Raw genomic sequence first — 13,882 nt, 5'->3', positions numbered from 1 at the left:
GGCTGTTTGTCCTCAGTTATTTATTTATTATTTTTTGGGCAGAGCTAGCTGAGGTTTTATTTTGAAAACACACACACACACACACACACACACACACACACAGAGCAATTGAATTGTTTTGTAGCTGGAGGCATGGGCAAGGGGGTTCCCCAGGCAGTAAACTCCCCTGCCAGTGGGCTGAGGGCTAGGGCTGAGCCTCAGGTGGGTCTCCTGTTCCCTGTGCTCCCCTGCACAGCAGCCTCCCTCCAAGGCTCTGGGGCAGCCGCAGGAGGGGTAGGCTGGAGGGGCTGCCGCAGCTGTTCACTTGGGCAGGATATCAGAGGATTCCGACACCAGCTTCCCATCGCGGGTCTCGATCTTCTTCACAACCATGACCCTGGTGGAACTGGTTTGGCTGAAGGAGCTGGAGCCTGCAACAGAGCCAAAACCGGAGCCCAGGCCATAGCTGAGGCTGGGAGTTGTGAGGTCCCCCTAGGCCGAGCTCAGCCCACCTGCATAGCCGCTGGTGGTCTTCCTGTGGATACTCATGTTCTGCATCCCAGACTCCAGCTGGTTCTCCTCGCCCTGCAGCAGGTTTCTGTAGGTGGCAATCTCGATGTCCAGGGCCAGCTTGATGTTCATCAGCTTCTGGTACTCGCACAGCTGCCGCTCCAAGTCCTGCTTGGCTTGCTGCAGGGTACCCTCTAGCTCGGACACCTTGGTGTTGGCATCTTTAATGGCCAGCTCCCCGGCTGTTCAGCAACTGTGATGGCGGCCTCCAGGGAAGCCCTCTGGCCTTTGAGGCTCTCAATCTCAGCCTAGAGCTGGCTGATGTTCTGGTTCATCTCGGAGATCTCAGTCTTTGTGCACTGCAGGTCATCCCCGTGCTTCCCAGCCAGCGTCTGCAGCTCCTCATACTTGATCTGGTACATGCTCTCAGCCTCAGCCCTGCTTCACTTGGTGACCTCCTCGTACTGCACCTTGACCTCAGCGATGATGCTGTCCATGTCCAGGAAGCGGCTGTTGTCCATGCACAGGACCACAGACGTGTCCCAGATCTGGGACAGCAGCTTCCGGATCTCCTCTTCATACAGCTGCCTGAGGAAGTTGATCTCATCAGTCAGCCCTTCCAGGGGAGACTCCAGCTCTAACTTGTTCACATAAGCTTCATCCACATCCTTCTTGATAAGGACAAATTCATTCTCCATCTCTATATGCTTATTGTTCTCATCCTTGTACTTGTTCTTGAAGTCCTCCACCAGCCCCTGCATGATGCCAGGCTCTGCCTCCAGCTTCAGCTTCTCCTGATCCAGAGTCTCCAGCTGCCGCCTAAGGTTGTTGATGTAGCTCTGGAACATGTTGTCCATGTTGCTCCAAGCCATCTTCTGCTGCTGCAGGAGGCTCCACTTGGTCTCCAGCATCTTGTTCTGCTGCTCCAGGAACTGTACCTTGTCGATGAAGGAGGCAAACTTGTTGCTGAGGGTCTTGATCTGCTCCTTCTCCTATGTGCGCACTGCCTGGATGTTGGGGTCCACCTTCAGGTTAAGGGGGCTCAGCAGGCTCTGGTTGACTGTGACAGTGGTGATGTCTCCCATGCTGCTGGCCCCACCATAACTTCCACCCAGGCCACACTGGAAGCTGCTGCTGCCCACTTGGGAGAAGCTCGAGGAGCTGATGAGGGCACTGGGCCCACTCTTGTAGGAGTGGCTGCTGAAGGCCCCTGGCAGAGAGGTGACACCTTGTAGGACTTCTGGGTCACCCTGATGGACATGGTGGAGGCAGGAGTGGAGGCAGGTGGGCTGAACCAGGAAGAGATTCCAGAAGGGGCGGATAAGCTGCTTCTTGGTCTAGTTATTTCTTTTAGTATTCTTAACTTCCCTCCTGGTTCCTAACATGCTGGGATACACAGCCTGGGCTGGTGAGCATTTAAAGTTCCTTATCTGGATTAGGGTGCTAAAAATATGTGTCTACTCCAATGTCCAGTGATTATACATCAGAAATATGGTGAACAGCAATATTAATTTAGTTGGGAAAAGCGTGTTCCTTCAGGGTAAAAAAAATTCAGATTGGGAATCTTAGCTCAGCTACTTCCTAGGTGAGTTTGTATTGATTGATTTGAATCTGCCTACTAGGAAATAAGCAAGGTTTTTTTTTTTACTTCTTTGAGTCACAGGTTCTTGTCAATCAATTAAGGGCAATACTACCACGCAGAATAGTTGTGATCACACGAGATAATGTCTACAAAGTGCTTCACACGGTATCTGATATGGAGTAAGCATTCAGAAATGATAGAAATTATTATAATTACATAATACATTTGTGGAAGAGGAAGAATTCCAACTTTTATTATCTGCTCATATCCCATTCTCCAAATGAGACTGCAGAATTTCTAAGTCAAAGGACAATACAGATTATTAGTGTGGAAAAAATAAGCTCGTATATCAAAATACAGGATGTTAACTGGGCACAGTGGTATGCACCATAGTCATAGCTACTTGGGAGGCTGAGGCAGGAGGATCACTTGAGCCCAGGAGTTGGAGACTATAGTGTGTTATGACTGCATCTGTGAATAGCCACTGCCCTCCAGCCTGGGCAACATAGGAAGACCCATCTCTAAAATAAATACATACATACATTCATATGTACATAAAAAGGGAAAAAAACACCCTAAGAAGTTATTGGTATCAATTAATCATCTTAAGAGAGGACCAGAAAGGTGGAAGGATGCAGGCTAATAGATGGATTTAGGATATTTACTGCCTGTGTCTCCTACTTACTCTAGATGGCCAGTAGAGCTGCTCTTCCCTTTCAATTTTAGTATCACCTCTTCTGGGCCTGCCTTGAATCTTCCATAGGGGATTCTTTTGGATTATCATTTTATGGCTTAATTGACCTTCATTATTAAAAAACAAAACGGAAACAAAACAATTCTGAACAGAGGCCATCAGTGTGCTATGCAGAGCATCATGTTTTCACAATCAACTTACTCATTTGCTCTAAAGTTCTTCGTAGTTTGAGTTCTGAGATATCTAACAGGATGAAGTTTGTTAGAGAATGAAATGAACAGAATGACATTTTATAACAGAATGGCATTTCATAACAGAATGAAAACAACCAAAATGATCATTTCAACAAGCTTCCTCTAATTGCCTTTAGAGAACGTGGCTTCCTCTGCTTACTTGAATATCTAAATAAAGGACAAAACACTTATAATTTTAATATTAAGAATATACTCAGGGCATGTAATTTTGGTCAGAGTGACACCTGATAATTTCAGAAATGGTCAGAGCATATCCTTATGGTTTCACAGTTTAAAACTTTTTTCCTTAAAAGTTTGTTGAATAGAAATCTTAGACACAGTAAATGATAATGTTAAAAACAAATAAGTTATTAGAAAAGGCTATGAATCAGTGTAGTCTACCCAAGGTCTTATCTGTTAGTAGGCCTACTGGGGGCTCAGGAGCTATTTAGAATGCACCCAATTGTTCTCAGAAGGCCAGATGTCTCCTATGTCCTGTGAGTCTCCAAGTTCTCCTTTAAACCACATATCTAGCTACTCAGAATGGGGTGTGCTTTGCAGATATCACACAAAGGTGTAATTGGCCAATAAGTACGTTGTTGTCCCTCTCCCTCATCATTCCATTGTCCTTGTATTCTCTTCTCTTCCTTAAAGAAAAAAAATATACATAATTGTGGTCAATACTGTAGTCACTCACATAATAGAAGTATATAGTACTCAGACAGAGAATATATGATATATGTCCTGGAGTTGTAAAAGGAAGAGGAAAATCAGAGAAATGTGGTGTCCTGGAATCCAAGAGGAGAAAGCATTTTGAGAAGATGGTAGTCAATAATGTCTACTAGAACAGACAGGCCTTGAAAACTAAGGGTTAAGAAAACACTACTGGATTTGGTGAGGTCATCGGTCAGCCTTGACAGATTTCAGAATAAAAGTTGTTTGGGAAGCCTGGTTTTATTTTATTTTATTTTATTTTATTTTTATTTATGAATATGGGGTGGGAGGGGCTGGTTATGACAGGAATTTTAAGATGTGTGTGTGTGAGAGCATGAAAACACTGTATTTAGAATATCCTTTAAAGAACTTTGTGAAAGGAAGGCTACATTGAGGATGGTGGCTGGAGAGAGATGTGGTAACATCAGTGAAACACAGCTTTTCAGCCAGTAACACCTGAATATGTTTGAAGACCTGGAGGCTCAAACCTATGTAAGAAGAAGTTGAGGAGACAGGAATGGGCAGATACAAGAATTAGATCCTCTAGGAGTAAGGAGTGACTCTTACTTTATATTTTTACTTTGTAAACATTCAAAATATCAGCATTTATTAGAAAAAGTCAAGAATGGTGATACAGTCTTTGTAGAATGGTAGCAGGTATGTAAAGGACCTTTAGCTACAACTTGATGACTAAAAACGAATGCTGACAGTACTGAGCAGGACCTAGTCTACAAAGTTTGCCTGTCAGGAACACATTTTAAACAGAAGCTAAGCTATTGTTCCTAGTAATAGGAAGAACTTGTTAAAGTTTCAGGTTAGATTAGTTCTCTGAGGGTGGAGCCTATTATGGATAGTCTACGTCAACCTGTCATGTTCTGCTGCCCAAATATGGTAAATTCTCCCATTGGAACGTAGAACTGAAAAACGGTGTCATAAATAACAATTTTGACGTGGAGCGTGGAGCGATCACTGCTCCCACCCTCCTGGTTCTACTCTTATTCTAAAGGCCAAATAAATTCTGAGAGTATTTAGGTTCTATTCAGATTAACAAATTGAGATTTTGGACTTTTTCTCTAGTTGCCTGTTCCTTTACTCAAAATTAATTTGTTACAAGGCACAGTGAGTTAATTAGTATGATTAGCTCCCTTGTCTTCGAGCTTGCATTTTTAAGGACTTCAAAGTCAAGGTACTGCTTATACAGATGATTATTTGCAGACAGTTAATTCTTGAGTTATTGTCTTGGGATGGCCATTATCATATTATTAGCATGCCTTTTATATTTCTTGATTTTTAAAGAAATGTTTCATTTTTATATTCTAGTTTAGAACTTTCATTGTCAGTAAATATTACCAGTGAGCTTCCGTTCTGTCAACATTTTCGTGTCACATATTTTCAAAATATGAGATTTCAAATTCCAAAATAATTTGTTTCTATAAGTTTAGGGAAGTGGTGGTAGTAAGCATTTCATTAATAAAGTTGTTGTTATAATGAGTAATCAATGTGTATTCAGTGTGTACCTGTTGATAATTTGAAGCAGAACAAAAGAGGGGGAAAAGAAAAAGAATGCACCACTAGGGGCCACTCTGATCTTAAAGCTTGAACCAATGAATGTCAATTGCAACAATGACAATGGTGGTGACATCGATAGACACTTTATTTGCAATAAAATGGAGGTAGTTTGTGTGAATATAATATTCTAAATTTAGGACATGAAATTTTAAGCTTGATGAGATTTTGTCTGAACATGATTTTTTTTTCAGATGCTTTGCAAATACTTTGTATTAGTTGATATTACTAAATCATTTATGAAATTAGCAAATGTGGAAGTATTGCTAACTTTTGTAAAGGAGAAAGGTGTGGTTTGATGATCCTAGGATTGAGGGTCATCAATTTAGCATTGACATCAACTTTCACTATCACAGTAATAAAGCTATTGAACTATTCTTCTCTGGCTTGGTTATCCAGAAGAGATATCTCTTTCTCAGGAGTGTCGTAAAAGATACTTGGTTAAAGTGTGAATAGTGTCCTGATTACAGTAATTGTTAAATATTATTATGTAAAGTGAGGTAATGATAGTAAAAGTAAATGAAATGAATGAATGAAGCAGTTACCTGGTGATCAAGCTACAAATAAAACATCAGTCCTGTGTGGTAATTAAAAATTCTCTCTTTACAGAGTATTTCCAAATAAAGAAGTCAAAGACAATTTTCCCGAATTGTTGATATTTGGCTTTCAATAGTACTGGTTCACAAAAAGCCACTTGATAACCAGACTAATCTAATTGACCTAGGATAGCAGTGAGAGAGCTATAAGGGGCTCTCTCTTCTTCACCTAGAAGACCTTACTGAACAAAATCTAGCAGATCCTTGAAATTGTTAGCAAAGCATAAGGATATATACATATGTGTAGGTTCAGCAATACACATATATCTCATTGGAACTTCAAAGACACTCATGATCAAAAAAGGGTTATATCCACTCTTCTAGGGTATTTGATAGTGGCAATGGCTAACATCATATCCAAGGGCTTGATTGAAGGTAAAAATCAGTGAGAATGAACATCAAAAGCAACTTTCAGTGGGAAAAGTGACAAAGGGTCAACCTAAGGTCTCAACAGGAACTTTGGTTGTCCTATGTAAAGCAATAAAGGCATTCCTTAGGACAACCTATACATATATGAGGGCCAACAATTTTTTGTTTAGGTTTTTAAGCTCTATTTTAAAAATCACATCTTCCCTCAAGTGCTGCAAACAAAAAATAATTTCAGTCCTTTTACTTTCAAAATTGTGGTCCCCTTCTCTCTACCTTTCCCGAAACCAAAGGCCTGCGTGTGATCTTTGAACGAACTCACCCAACCTAGCAAAGTCATGATGCATTATTCCATAATGGGTGGGCCAGTGGGAGGGCTACCGTTACAGAATAATTTTTCTTGGACTAGAAGGGTTTCCTAGGAGAATGAAGACAGAAGTTAAGAATATTGAAGAACTGGAAGAATTCATGCACTCGGTTACAATAAAGAGACACTGCCTCCTGGAGGCCTGTATTGGGATGGCCGTGGTACAGTGTGAGGAAACAAGCAGGGAGTAGGTTACATTCCCAGCCTAGATGGAATCAAAGCTTACTCCAGCCATGGCTGAGAGTGTGTCTGGAGACATAGCTAAGACAGAATTTATATTTTCTGACTGACTGACAGTGAAAAATGAATGTTTTCACACTGGGGTAACTAAAATTTGGGGCAGTCATCTTTATTCACATCTGAATAAAACACCGATTCACGACTGGCTTCAGGTTGCTTAGTCAATCAGTTATGCGGCCAAAACTGCTGCGTCTGAGTGTCTACGTCTCAGCTGGGCAGTTCCTTTTGGTTGTTTTTATTAGGTCTCAGTGTTACCTCCCCTGTGTTTTTCTTCTGTTATGTGCTCCAACAGGACAGAATTATTGGATCTGTACCGTCTTTGGAACGTAACTATTTTCCTGTCTCACATGCTGCATTGATATATCCAGGTTTCCAAACATATGTATAGTTACAATTACACTGTGAATTTAAACTACTTAAATCCTATTTTAATCTACCAAAGATTAAAAATGTTAATAACAGCACATGAAGATTATATTTTGGATTATAATTTAAGAGAGTGTACCTGTGATGGTTAATACTGAGTGTCACCTTGATTGAATTGAAGGATTCAATCAAGGATTAAATTATTGATCCTGGGTGTGTCTGTGAGGGTGTTGCCAAAGGAGATTAACATTTGAGTCAGTGGGCTGAGAAAGGCAGACCCACCCTTAATCTGGGTGGGCACAAATCTAATTAGCTGCCAGCACAACTAGAATATAAGCAGGCAGAAAAATGTGAAAAGAGAGACTGGCCTAGCCTCCCAGCCTATAGCTTTCTCCCATGCTGGATGCTTCCTGTCCTCAAACATTGAACTCCAAGTTTTTCAGTTTGGGAACTCGGACTGGCTCTTTTTGCTCCTCAGCCTGCAGATGGCCTATTGTGGGACCTTGTGATCATGTGAGTTAATACTTAATAAACTCCCCGTCATATATATGTCTATTCCATTAGCTCTGTCCCTCTAGAGAACCCTAATATAGTACCCACTTAGACTATTAAATAATTAGTCATCTTAAGGAAAAGAAAATAGCAACACATACTTAAATTGAGTGGTACTATTCTAAGCACTTTACATATATTTATTGATTTTTTTCACCATAACAGACCTTATGAAAGAGACACTATGGAATAATAGACTTTATATATAATCTGATCTTATTTTTAAAAAGGGAAGCAAATGCCTTGACATGTATTTGGAAATAGTACCTTTAGTTTGGGCTGCTGGGTTTCTTATTTGGAGTCTTGACTTAAGGCCTCTGGATTTGCAACTGTCAGCTAACAGCTGACAACTCTCTCACCTGGTATGTCAGTCAGATCCAGAAAATAACAATAATTTGCAAATAGCTCTTTAAAAAGTTAGGCTTTTAGGACACAAAATTCTTCAGCTGGCATGGCATTTGTCTGATGAGTAAGGAGAGATGACTTGAGACGCTTAATGAGAAAAAATGTGTTGAGTCCAGAAGTAAATATAATAAGTTCTAAAAGAAAAATCGACCTTGTAGTAAATGGTCTTAGAAATGTTAAACGGGGATCACAGGATAACCTGTTTAAAAAATGTGACATATGCAATGGATTCCCAAAAGGTTTGTATACACATATGGAGAGAGAATGGCCATATGGGATGAAGAGGGAGGGGATGCAGGCAGTGAAGGCTCGGATTCAGGAGGCTAACAATGTCAGAGAACTACTAGTACAGCACTTGTAGGCTAATTGTTGGGTGGGGGAGACAGAGAATGCAAGGAACTCAACCCAATATTTGGTATAGTAACAGGCCCTGTATGCTTGAGCTACGGTGTTGATCATTATATTCAGTTAGTCAGAATCTTTTTAAGTAAGGTTTCTACTTTACCATTTTTTAAAGATGTGAAGAAATCAGAGCGTGACCTGAGACAAAAACACAATATTTATTCATCAAGTCATTTGTTCAACCTACTTTTTGCCACACATTTTGTTTGGCATTGGGGATACAACAATAAACCCTCACGAGGCTTATATATGGAGTTCATGGAGTTGCCACGAACTGAGATTAAACAACTGTAGGAAGAGGTTTGGTTTGGAGTAAGGAGAAGACTAGACCTCAGTTTTGAAGATGTTTAGTTTGAGGAGTTTTTTTTTTTTTTTTTTTTTTTTTTTGAGATGGAGTCTCACTCTTTTTCCCAGGCTGGAGTGCAGTGGCACGATCTTGGCTCACTGCAACCTCTGCCTCCTGGGTTCAAGTGATCTCCTGTCTCAGCTTCCAAAATAGATGGGACTACAGGCATACACCACCATGCCTGGCTAACTTTTGTATTTTTTTTTTTTTGAGACGGAGTCTTGTTCTGTCATCAAAGCTGGAGGTGCAGTAGCGATCTCAGCTCACTGCAAGCTCTGCCTCCCAGGTTCATGCCATTCTCCTGACTCAGCCTCCCCTGTAGCTGGGACTACAGGTGCCCGCCACCACACCCAGCTAATTTTTTTTGTATTTTTAGTAGAGACGGGGTTTCACAGTGTTAGCCAGGATGGTCTCGATCTCCTGACCTCGTGATCCGCCCGCCTCGGCCTCCCAAAGAGCTGGGATTAACTTTTGTATTTTTTAGTAGAGACAAGGTTTCACCATGTCGGCCAGGCTGGTCTTGAACTCCTGACCTCAGGTGATCTGCCCGCCTCGGTCTCCCAAAGTGTTGGGATTACAGGCGTGAGCCACTGTGCCTGGCCAGTTTGAGGTTTTAGTTAGATATCTAAGTGAAGATGCTGACCAGAGAGTTAGGTACATGAAAAAAGAGTTTAGGAAGAAGCCTAGGCAGGAGATATACATTTGGGAGTTTTGGTAATCACTAGTGTCATTCACCAAATATTTCCATTTCATCTTCTAATATGGTTTTATGTTAGAATTGTATTTTCCTACTCATTATGGCCCTGTGACTTGCTCTGTCCAACTAAAATCAAGTGGAAATAATACGTGTTACTTCTGGATGGAAGCTTTAGTAATTAATGCACAATGTCACATTCTTATCTCTGTCACAGCAGCTGGCAGTACTCTTTATGGTAGCTGCTCTATGAGCTGTGTCCCAGAGAAAGGACAACATGGGATAGAACACCCAGGCAAACCACAACTGAAAGGGAGGGAGCATGAGTGAGAAATCTTTCTTAAGCTACTGGGACTGGAGGTTGGTTGTTGTTAACCCAGGAAGACATAGCCTGTTCTGACTTGAATGGGGATCACGATAGAGGGATGAAGCTAGAGATGTAGACAGATAATAGGAAAGAGAAGTTCCAGGGCAAGGGAGCCTGGGAGTTTTCCAACATTAAAAGGTTGGGGAGTAAAGGAACCAGCCAAGACTGAGAGGAAGCTTTTGAGACCATGTGGTGTCCTAGAAGTCAGGTGAAGAAAGTGCTTCAAGAAGGAAATAACATTTAACCACATCAAAGGCTGCTAAGTCAAGCAAGATGAGGAATCTGAATTTCCACTGTGGAGCTCATTGGAAAGCTTGGCAGGAGCAGTTTTGATGGAGCAATCAGGCAAAAGCATACTCCGAGTGGGTTTAAGTGAGAACAGGAAGAGAGAAATTGGACAGAGCAAGTCTATTCATTTGTTTCAAAGTGTGGATATGGGGTCATACAAGGACAGGAAAGTGGGATTGTGAGTGCCTTAAATTATAGATATATTGCATGTTGAGTACAGATGGGAAAATAAAACATGTAGGAGGAAGGGGCAATTGTGGGAGTTATATCCTTGAGCAGGAGAGATGGAATTAGATTTAAGTGTTCGAATGGAGGGGGTCAGCTTTGTTTGGAAATGGGTGGTCATGAATTTAAAGTGAGATTAATCAGTACAATTATGTGTTTTCCTTCAGACACATTCAGCTGTGTGGGTGCAGGTGTGGAGTAGATGAAGCGCTGGATTCAACAGGCTTGAAAGTGATGACTTGATTACCATTTTCAAGTACAATCGTCCCTCAGTATCCATGGCGGATTGGTGCCAAACCCCCATACCCCCCACCCCTCCAGGATGCCAAAATCCTCTTATTTCAAAATGGCATAGTAAAGACAGGTTGGTGGTGCATGCATATAATCCCAGCTACTCGGGAGGCTGAAGTAGGAGGATCACCCGAGAGTTCAAGGCCAGCCTGGGCAACATAGTGAGACCCCATGTCTAAAAAAAAAAAATTAAAAAATGGCATAGTATTTGCATATAACTTACACACACCTTTGTGTATACTTTAGATAATTTCTAGATTAGTTATACCTAATGCAATGCAAATACCACGTAAACAGTTATACTGTATTGTTTAGGGACTAATGACAAGAAAAATCTATACGTGTTCAGTACAAATGTATTTTTTTCCTGAATATTTTTCATCTATGGTTGGTTGAATCCATGGATATGGAACTCAGATATAGAGGGCTGACTGTACGTTAGCTGTTGTTCTCAATGTTTTTGGGAAATCAAATGAGAGAAATGGCCTTTAATTAAAAAAATAAAAAAGAAAAACCCTGAGATATTTAAGAGAAGACCCATTCCTGGTCAAAGAACCAATAACAAAACAAGGATGAAATTTTTATTTCTGAAGAAGGTTTTTGTTTTGGTTTGTTTTTGGTGGATTTTCAGTAAGAGTAGATTCTCTCTGGCTAGAAAGTCCCTTCAATAAGGAAAAGTAAGTAATTAGACTTACTGATCCAAACACCTGTTGATTCTGATCTTTTGACAGTAACCAATAGCTCTGACTTTGTGTCTTTTATCCTCTCCCTAGAATATTTAATCATTTTTTGTCACTAGCTTTGTAAAAGGGCACTAAGTAAACAAGATAACAATATAAGCAAGTGGTTTTTGAGCCCAACTCATGCTAGTTATTGGCACACATTGAATATGACATCTGGATGGGAAATCCATACTGAGATTAAGGCAATGAAGTGAGAAAATGAAAAATTCATCCAGGAAGTGAATGTCCATGGCCAAATTACCAATGTTTATATATGTATATAAAACAACTTAGCATCAATTTGTTGCAGTAGTTATAACAGGCCTTGGCAAGGAGCTTTAGGCCAGAAGAGGATTTAAGTTTATTATAAACTAGACTGTTGTGATGTTCAATGTGTTAGGGTTTCATCTGGAACACTGAATCAGTGTTCTGATGAGGGGAAGGAGACGTGACTAAAATTAGCAAACTTGGGTCTAGTTGGCTGCACCAAAGCAGAAGTCAGCTGTGTCACACCTGTTCTGCATGACTGACTGTTTATATAAGATAATATCAGGCAGAGAATGCTGGGAGAACATTATCAAAATCATACAAGGTCTAGCATTTCAAATGTGTCTGTGAAAATGGCTGATTTATGACAAGGAATATGCTCATAATAGGATATTGAAAGAAATAACCCAGATATCAATTTTATGCATAGCATGTTCTCAGCTGCTTTTTTTTTTTTAAGGTATAGGAAAACGGGCTAGAAGGAAATGAATGTTAATTGTGTCTTTTTGTGATTGAAGCCTGGAGCATTAAACCTTGAGACAAAATATTGAGGCAAATCTTGGTCAGGCACTTAGGAGTACTGAAAGCAAACACTATTTCTGGGTTTGTTTCCTTTTTGATTGCCTGTTTTGTTTGTGTTATAATTGTATAATATGTGACCTGATAATAGGGATTTAATATATGACTATTGCTTTTTATACCATATTAATGCTGGAAGAATATACTTTTAGACATGCGTACTGTGAATTCTGTTTTAGGGAACTCAGAGATATGTTTATACATATAACATATTTATTGAACAACTGCTATGTGTCACTCTTATTAGGCACTGGACATTTCAGATACGGTCCCTAACCTCATGAAGCTTGCAGAATAAAATGGAGAGTATATTAGTTTTCTGTTGCTGCATAATTAGCAGCTTAACACAACAAACATTAATTATTGCACAGTTTCTGTGGGCAGGATGCAGGGCATGGCTTACTGGGTCCTTGGCTCAGGGCCTCACATGGTTGGAATAAAAGTGTTGCTGGGCTGCATCCTTATCCAATGGCTCAACTGGGGAAAAATCTGCTTTGAAGCTCACTTGCGGTGTTGGTAGAATTCACCTCCTTGTGTCATGATTGAGGGCTCTGGCTTCTTGCTGGCTGTTGGCTGGAGGTTACTCTCAGTTCCTAGAGGCCACCCTCAGCTCCTAGAGGCCACCCTCAGCTCATTGCCATGTGGCTTTCCCAACATGACCCTTTAATTATTCAGAGCCAGCTAAGGAGAGAGAATCACTAGTGAGTCTGTTACCGAGAGAGCTGTATATAATATAATGTAATCACAAGAGTGACGTTCTATTGTCTTTGCATATTCTGCTGGTTAGAAGAAAGCCACAGTTCTATATACAGTTAGCCACTGCTATGGGCAAATGGGGCTTATTTTGCTGGGAATGCTCTGAGAGGTCTCATAAAATGCACTTTAGAATGGAATGCAGCTGTCATTCAGGGTTGGTCAAGGGTTGCCCATGGGGGAGAATTCTGACTTCAAGGCATGTAGATGGCTCAAAATGACTGAGCAGGTTCCCAAAGGCATCTCTCATGGGGGCAGCAGTGAAACCCTGGGTGAAAGTGATAGCTACCTAGAGCAGCTGAGGTCAGGTATTACCAGGTTACAGGTTTGCAGTGCTGGTTCCCACAGCAATGGCTGGAGTAAAAAGGCAGATTGAGAGGGTGTGTGGTGGGACTAAGAAGTGTTTGATGTACATAAGGTGGTGAGAGGCAGATCTGTCTGACTCTATTGCCATCAGCTGCTACATGACCATTCTCCTGCACGTTGTTTAACAAATTCACTTTTTTTCATAAGTACTATATTTCTTCTTTGCACTGAAATTCTTAATTTAACTCTCATTGCTTTGGGTAAAACTATTTACAGCAGTGATTCTCAAAATGTAATGTGCATACAGATCACCTGGGGATCTTGTTAAATTGCTGATTCTGATTCAGTACATCAGGTGTGGTCTTATAGGCTGCATGTCTAACAAGCTCCCAGGTGATGCCAATGCTGCTGATCTGCAGACCACACTTTGAGTAGCAAGGTAGCTAGGGAAAATATAAATGAAAATGTATAG

At 40.9% G+C, this 13,882-nt stretch overlaps 1 pseudogene; it reads right to left on the bottom strand.

The window, feature by feature from the left end:
- Positions 1 to 300: 300 nt before the first annotated feature.
- LOC699434 (keratin, type II cytoskeletal 8 pseudogene) lies at positions 301 to 1,792 on the bottom strand (annotated as a pseudogene).
- Between the last annotated feature and the right edge of the window lie 12,090 nt (positions 1,793 to 13,882).

The sequence above is a fragment of the Macaca mulatta genome, chromosome 7, assembly GCF_049350105.2.
Source record: "Macaca mulatta isolate MMU2019108-1 chromosome 7, T2T-MMU8v2.0, whole genome shotgun sequence".
Classification (NCBI taxonomy): Eukaryota; Metazoa; Chordata; class Mammalia; order Primates; family Cercopithecidae; genus Macaca; species Macaca mulatta.
This window is presented reverse-complemented; position numbering and strand designations above follow the sequence as displayed.